At 48.9% G+C, this 8,459-nt stretch overlaps 1 pseudogene; it reads left to right on the top strand.

Annotated features, from left to right (window-relative positions):
* The first annotated feature begins 4,666 nt into the window (after positions 1-4,666).
* LOC117595428 lies at positions 4,667-6,042 on the top strand (annotated as a pseudogene).
* Positions 6,043-8,459: the final 2,417 nt, after the last annotated feature.

The following is an 8,459-nucleotide window of genomic DNA, read 5'->3' as shown; positions in this document are numbered from 1 at the left end:
ATCCAGGGGGTTTCCAAAACTGTCCTAAAACCTTCCAATGCTATCGTCCGTTGTGTAAATAGCGAGCCAGTGCTCCCCGGGGTGATTGCTTGGGTGTGTATTAACAATCATCATCGATGTAAAATCTCGGACTGGCCCCCTAGGAAGTTGGTCGCTTGCCCGCACATAGAACTGGGTCCTAGATGAAAATTGGTTCACCACATCGGTCAACAATGCGGTATTCATTTCCACACCATTTTCCTAATAATAGTCAACCATGACTTGATGCCGGTTTGACACTTCGATAATGGAGTCAAAGATTGAATAAACAACCAAATTAATTGTGTGGGGTAGTGGTTGTCTGAACCTCATCTCAAGTTGTACATTCCCTGACATGATCAAGGATAGGTACTGACAACACTCCTCGTCGGGTGCGCAGTTGAATGCATAAAGGGCATAGCCGTGTAAGAAGTCCGACCTGTCAATAGCCAAGGCTTGGTCCTTTAGGTGTTTTCCTGAAGCTAAGACCAATTGGTAAAATGCACGCACTGTTGACCCTGTTGTGTAATTTGGTTGGAATGGTTTGCTAGGAAATTGCTAACCATCTACATACATAGCCATAAACTACATACATAGAACATCCTGTAAAACTGTCATTGTCCACCAATCCGATGACAATATATTTTGGCAGAGGTCCTACAAATAGGTTTTCCTGGTTGCAAACGCGACCCCCAGCCGGTAATCGAAATGTCTTCATACACACTCTTTCAATTGGGTACTTGGCAGTGGTTGAGAGTAGCGCTTGAGCATGTCCAAGTTTGGGGTGGGGAAACAGACACTTTCTTGACAAATAGTGACGCAGATAATATATGCAATGGTTAACGCACATCCCCGGCCCCCATAAGGCAGAACTCATCTTTGCCATCCTAACCTTTATATCAACGCCATTTAACATGAGTTTCTCTTGAAAGAAGATATCGCTATGACCAGGGCCAATCATTTCAAATGTTGTACTATCCGCAGAATAGGAAGCCCTTTTCGTAAGTCCATCGTTCTCGCCTGCAGGGTCCGTACCATCCATGTGACCTGATCTGATCATCCTTGTAAAACAAACATATCACATCCATAGTTCAGAATGCTCTTTATAATGGCTCTGTAGGGGTATGTGTTGTTACTCAGACTAATTAAACGATCACCTAAGGAGACATCCACTTGTGAAAATAGGGTGGCTATCGGATAGTTGATAACCCCAACACGTGCTCCGGCATCAATATTAGTTCCGTCCGGTTTAGTGACTTTTACACGTAGGTACAACAAAGTATTGTTTAGATCAGCGTAGTCTTTGCCATTTTCCCAGAAATAAAGAACTCCAGAGGGGCTGCGTCTGATATTGCTGATAGGGTCGGTATTTCAATATATGTATTTTTCTCAATAGATGTCTGTGTGAAGGGAACTGTGAATAAATCCAACTCTGTTTTCATACATTCACCAGACATACAGTGCCATCTTTCTAAAATATATTCTTAATCAGCTTTGCTGTGTTCCCTTTGAGTGTCCTCAAAAAAGTGTCCTTTTAATCCTGGCTCTTGTTTTTGTCTCATTCTTGCGTTTTTTACTCTTTGGTAGGCTCCTCCTACCAGGTGGTCTCTTTCTAACACCTCGAGTCATTACAATCAATCCAGAACCGTCCTGCTGTTTTGTTTGTCGTGACACCACATCAACTATATTCCTAGCCGCATTCTTCAGATGCTGTTTTGCTATTGAGAATGCACGCTTCAACAATATTATTGCCATCCGGAAAAGACCCCCTAGAACCATTACCGGCCTGTGTTGTGTAGTATTCAACATACCTTTGAGGATCATCGTAGAGTTTCTGAGGCTGCATCTTAAATTCTAAAAGATTGTTTGGCGTATCTGAAGTGTAATTTTGCAATCACCTTCCGCACTACGAATGAAACCAGCTGGTTTTGATCAGATTTTACTTCAATACAGATCTCATCAAATTGACTCTAAGAGGTACGTAGTGTGGCTTGTTATGAGCAGAGGTGGGGGACTCGAGTCCAATTTTCAGGACTTGTGACTTGCTTGATTAAAGTATGAAAATGACTTGACTTTGACTTGAGAACAAGTTAATTGAGACTTGACTTGAAGTGGAAGACTCGACAATGACTTGAACTTATAATAAACAAACAGCAATTATTTTATATGTTGTGACATCAGCACCACTAATCAGCGTCTGTGCCTTTAACGCTGCACAATTCAAACCGCGCCAAACATGGCAGACAGTTACGTTAGTCGAGCTCCACAAATAGTATCGTTTGGATACAAGGACTTTGAACTGGACTGTGTGAATAAAAAAAGTTGTGCCAGATGCAAAATATGCAACAACGTCAAATTTCATTCGTTATTTTAAGAACCACAAGGAAAGGTAAGAAAGTAATCTCTTTACATTTAGTTTCACTAAAATCTATAACGATTAAGTTACTAATGTAATGAATTAATCTTTTTGGCCTTGGTTGCATATTATGTTTTTTTTCTTTTTCTTGTTAGAAATGTAACCATTATCATTACTGAATATGTCTGGTAAATAGATGTAAGGGAATTTGACTATAACAGTGGCATAGCCTGAATTTTAATGTTGATGGGCATCTTAAAATGAGCAGGCATGTATATTATTACACGTAGGCTATAATGTCTGTATTAAATGTGGGCAATTTCAAGTGTTTGTGGACTGCGTGTGGAAACTAAAAAGCATTGTGCTTACACCATAACAGTTAACTTTACTGCATGAAAGGCTAACATGGTGGCGCCGATGTGATTACTAGCACCTAAACATTTCGAAGAGTTTTTTTTTTTACTCATACAGACAAGAATAATTACAGCGTAATTACATATTAGGCAGTTATATTACATGGAGTTCCGCCTCCTAGAGGGGCTTTAGCTCCTAGTGGTTTACCCATGCCGCGTTTGCGGCCGTACTGCAAACTCATTATGCAAGATGCATCAGCCAATCAGGGCACGCCCTATATATGACCCGTGAGCCCAGAGAACGTCCTCCCTTTTTATTCAGCAATCGCTTGTTGATTACGTCTGATTACTCTCAGCCTGAGAATATTTTTGCCATCAACATTCTTCAGCTCGACGTTCTCACGATGAAGAAATTTTTCGCAGCCGCTTGCCGCTGCGCCCATCTGTCTCCTGACCAGGATCCCCATTCTGCATGTGTTTCCTGCCTGGGACTGGCCCACGCTCGTGACGGTCTGACTGATCCCCCGGCTTGCTCCTCCTGCGCCGTCCTGTCCCTCCCTACACGTGTGGAGAGGGCGGCCTACTTTCAGCAGGAGGTGGACGTCTCCGCCGTGTTGAGTTCCTGCGACGACGAACGACGAAGACGACATGCTGTCAGAGGAGGACGCTTCTACGCAGGACCGCACTCCCCTGACACAAGGGAACCCACTCCCCTGACACAAGGGAACCCGCTCCCTTCCCACGTGGGTTGTGGTGGCAGTTCCCATGCCTCTCCTTCTCTCCGGGGAGAACTCGAGGACGACTTTTCTTCCGCTGCCTCTCTCCATCCGCCCCCTCTCCGCGTGGAGGTTGTGGGTATGATTGAGAAAGCAGCGCTCCGTATCCAGCTGCCTACGCCGAAGGAGCCTTCGGATATGTCCTTCGGTTCCTGGGCTGAACGAGTTAAACTGGTGGACTCCCCTAGTCTGCTCCAGCATCTGCCAGGGCGCCCGTCAGATCCTACGCCACCTTCACCAAGGTCCATGGTCGTCTCGCTCCTATCAGCTCTGCCACTCCGCCGTTGGAACCCGAGCTGGCCGCGCACTTCCTTCCTTCCTGGGGCTGGTCCGGTAAGAAGCCTGCCCTGCCGTCAACTAAGGACCGTTACTCAGTACAGCTTTGGGACAAAGTTTATGTTCTGGGATCTCAAGCCCTGGCCGCGGCGAACAACGTTGCTCTCCTCGCGTCAGCGGCTTCCCACATCTTGGACCGTTCACCTTCCCCGTCGTCACGTGACGTTGAGGAAGTAGCGGCTAATCTAAAGGCGATCCTCCACCTTAACCAGGCCCAAATAGTCTGCGCGGGGCGCTCCGTGGGGTCTGCTGTCGTCGGTCACCGTCATCTGTGGCTCTCCCTCTCTCTGCGTGAGTGCGATTGCGCACCCCTCCTCAACGCTCCTCTCTCCCAGGAGGGCTTGTTTGGCGACGCTGTCCACACGGCCATAGCGTCTTTTAAGAAGACGGACGAAGGACAGAAAGGAGCTGTCTCGACACCTTCCTCTAGCCGGTTCATCTGCCAGCTCGGCTACACGGTCCTCTTCTCATCGCCAGGGTTCTTCTGCCGCCGCCTCCGCTGCTGCCCCAGCCCCTCCTGCCACGGCTCCTTCTCCTCCTCCGGTGCGTCGCAGACTACCCACTCCCAGACTCAGCGTCCCCTGGCCATCTAAGAAGCCCAGACCATCCTGACTAGGCGTGGAGCGGGCTGTGAGTAGCAACGTTGCCCTCACGGCCCCCGCCTCTTCCGTCACCAAAAGAGCACGGGCTGAGTCTGACGGCGTCACAGACTCGGCCCGGCATTCTTTACATTTTAATAAACAGGCTAAACGTTACTTGGGCGTAAGTTGTGCTTTTGTGCAGGCTCAGGCGGTGTCTGAGACTGTTAAATCACTTGAGAATTCCACATGCTGTTACAGACACTGATGTCATCGCCAGACAGACTGTCGGAGGTGACGGAACTGTTGAGCAAAGGAGCGATCTCCGAGGTCCCGGAGGATCTCAAGCAGAACGGTTTTTACTCCCGTTACTTCCTGGTTCCCAAGAGGACAGGGGGAGTGAGACCGATCTTGGACTTGCGCAGTCTGAATGCGCAAGTGGCCAAGCGCCCGTTCCGCATGCTCACCACCAGCCGTCTGCTCGAGGCCTTTTTACCGGGGGACTTCTGCTCAAGCATAGACCTCAAGGATGCTTACTTCCATGTCCCGATCGTTCACAGGCACAGGAAGTTCTTCCGCTTTGCCTTTCTAGGCAAGGCTTACGAGTATACGAGGATCCCATTCGGCTACGCTCTAGCCCCACGCACCTTCTCCAAATGTCTGGAGGAGGCTCTGGAGCCTCTACGCATGGAGGGCATCAGGATCCTGGCCTATCTAGACGACCTCCTAATTCTAGCGTCGTCCCTGGGTTTGGCCAGGTCACACACTGTCCGTGTGGTGTCCTTCCTCACGCATCTGGGTCTCGCGGTGAATTGGAGGAAGAGTGCGCCGAGACCAGCCCAGCAGGTCTCTTACCTGGGTCTGGTCAGGGACACATGCCTGGGCCAGGCAGTCGGAGGCGTGTGGCCTCCCGGCACTCGCCACATCAACCTGCTGGAGCTAGACACGGTCTTATTGGTGCTGATGCATTTCTCAGACCTAGTCGAGGGCCGCGATGTCCTGATTCGCTTGGACAATCGGGCCACGGTCGCTTACATCAATCGCCAAGGGGGGGTCAGGTCTCCTGCTGTCCACCGGGCAGCGACGCAGCTCTGGCTATGGGCTTGTGCCCATCTCCGCTCCCTAGCTGTGGCCCACATTCCGGGTCATCTGAATGTGGGCGCGGACATGATGTCTCGGAGCGGCCTCCATCACGACGAATGGCGTCTCCACCCAGACATCGTCTCCCTCATCTGGCTGAGATTTGTGGAAGCTCAGGTGGACCTGTTTGCGTCCAGGCGGAACGCACACTGTCGCCTGTGGTAAGTTGTAAGTCTCAGGCAGATCGCCCCCCTCTGGGGGTGGACGCGTTCGCGCCTCTGGGCCTCTTGTATGCGTTCCCTCCGCCACGCTGCATAGCGCGCCTGCTGGCTCGGATCAGGACGGAGGGGCTTTGGGTCATCCTGGTGGCACCCGACCGCCCCGCAGCCATCTGGTATCCGGAGATGATCCAGCTGCTGGTGGACTGTCCGTGGTCAATTCCGCCCAGACAGGACGTGCTGTCCCAAGCGGAAAGCTCAATTCTACACCCTCCAGTGCTCTCAGGAGCCCTCAAGGTCTGGCACCTGAGCGGGTCAGGCTTTTGAACAGGGGTTTGTCCGATGCCGTGGTGCGCACCATCCAGGGCGCTAGGGCATCGTCTACATCCAAATTATATTCCTCTCGCTGGAATATGTTTGTATCATGGTGCGCGCAGAGGTCCTCGGACCCTTCGTGTTGTCCAGTGGAGGAGATTTTTGCAGTATCTCTTCAATATGGATAGGTCTCCTTCGACCATCCGCGGCTACGCATCTGCCATCTCTGCGTGCCATGAAGGTTTTGCTGGAAATACTGTTTTCAGCCATCCTCTTCTTCGCCGTTTCCTTTAGGGGACGAGCAGTCTGCGCCCGACGGTTAGACTGGGCGCTCCTCAATGGGACCTGGCTAAGGTGCTGGGCGCTCTCTGCGCACCCCCATTCGAGCCCTTACAGCAGTGCTCTCTCAAGTTGCTTTCCCTTAAGACGGCCCTGCTTGTCTCTCTGTGCTCTGCCAAACGGGTGAGTGATCTCCGCGCTCTCTCTGTGCGCCCCGGGTGCTTGGCCATCAGAGAGGACTTGGGTTGTGCTACTTTGAGACCTAACCCATCCTTCGTGCCAAAAAGTATCACAAGTTATTTTCGGTCAAGGACCATTGAATTACAGGCCTTCTTCCCTCCCCCGCACGCCCGGGAGGAGGATGAGAGGCTTCACTGTTTGTGCCTGGTGCGTTCTCTTGCCCTGTACGTGGAACGTACCAGGTCTATCAGATTGACTCCCCAGTTGTTTGTTTGCTATGCGGACTCCTCGTTGGGTCGTCCGCTTTCCAAACATCGTCTGTCCCATTGGCTTTGTGACTGTATCACTTTGGCCTATGGAGCTTCAGGGTTCCGTTGTTCCGGAGGGTCTCCGTGCACACTCCACGCGGGGTGTTGCTGCCTCTTTTGCCCTTTTCCACGGGGTCAGAGTGGATGACATTTGCACGGCAGCGCCGTGGTCATCGCCTTTGGCGTTTGTCCGTTTTTATTTGCTGGACGTGTCTCCGTCTTCCCTCGTTTATTCTGTCCTTGGGGCAGCTGCCCGGGACCTCTGAACTTACTCCTTTTTTCATTTTTGTTTTATATCTTCATGCCCCTCATCTCGTGATGTGTGGTTCATGGACATATTTTGTTGTGCTTATGCGGGATGGATACGTTTCCCTCTCGTTTGAGTTCAACATCACTTCTCCCTGCATAGCTTATGTTCTTACGCTATGCTGGGGGATTCCTTCATACGCATTCGAGCATCTCCTTCTGACTTTGTCAGCTGTTGGGAGCGCAGAGATCACTAACCCATTTAGCAGAGCACAAGGCCAGCAACATCGCTGTCTTGATAGACAGGAGTTTCAAAGGAATCTGTCCAAGTGGCTCAAAAGTCGTCTCAGTGAGTGCTTTCAAAACCTTGGACAGCTCCCACTGAGGCACGTTCGCTCTTACAACCAGCCTCAGTCTCCGTGTCCCAGTCAGGAAACATTTGACCAAAGGGTGGCTGAACACAGTCCTGCCACCTAGACCCTCGTGACAAGCAGATATCGCAGACACATAACCTTTCACGGTAGAGGGCGATCTCTGCATATCTCTACACGTCCTGAGTGCTTATTCATCAATGGTGACTTAAGCCGGAGGGTGCGGAGACCGAATCCTACTTTTGTGCCTGACATCATTACGAGTTCTTATAGATCACGTGTGATTGAGTTGCGTGCTCTTCTTTCCTTCCCCTCACGGGAATGAGGAGGACAGACGACTGCATAACCTGTGCCCTGTCCGAGCTGTACCAGAACAATCAGGCTGTCTCCAGAGCTTATCGTGTGTTATGGTGCTTCGACAATGGGGCGACCACTTTTGAAACAGAGATGGTCTCGTTGGTTATGCGAATGTATCGCTTTGGCTTACACTCTAAAAACAAATACTGCACTTTACTTAATTTAATTAGTGAAACATTTTTACACTCAAAAATATTGAGTATATTACAAAGCTTGGAAATGAAGTAAAACAAACCATAAATAATTAGTAGATTTTAGTAATATTTGTAATCATTTCTGAATGAATTGATTTAGTATAATTACCAAATATAATTAAGTAAATGTAATTGAAAGACTGTGTAAACCATATGGAAAACATAAGCAGAAGGCACAGAAGAAAATGAGTAGATAAAACTGAAAACATTAGTATGATGTAAGTGATTACTTCCCTATGATTTATTTAAAATGTGTTGTCCGGATTCATTTCTTTTTCTCAATTTATTACATTGTATTATGTGTTTTGTACTTGATGTCAATAAATGTTAACCTAAAAAAAATGAAGTATGACCAAGATCTCACAAAACATGAAAAATGTATTTGACTGCATTTGCCAGAAACAAATGTTTTGTCTTTCTTAAGCTCCTCATGCACATGTGAAACAGCAGCAACATCACTGACAGTATAGTGCAAATAAGCGAACAATTCATTA

This window comes from Esox lucius, chromosome 13 (assembly GCF_011004845.1).
Source record: "Esox lucius isolate fEsoLuc1 chromosome 13, fEsoLuc1.pri, whole genome shotgun sequence".
Lineage (NCBI taxonomy): Eukaryota > Metazoa > Chordata > Actinopteri > Esociformes > Esocidae > Esox > Esox lucius.
The sequence above is the reverse complement of the archived record's forward strand: the minus strand, read 5'-3'. Positions and strand labels throughout refer to the sequence as shown.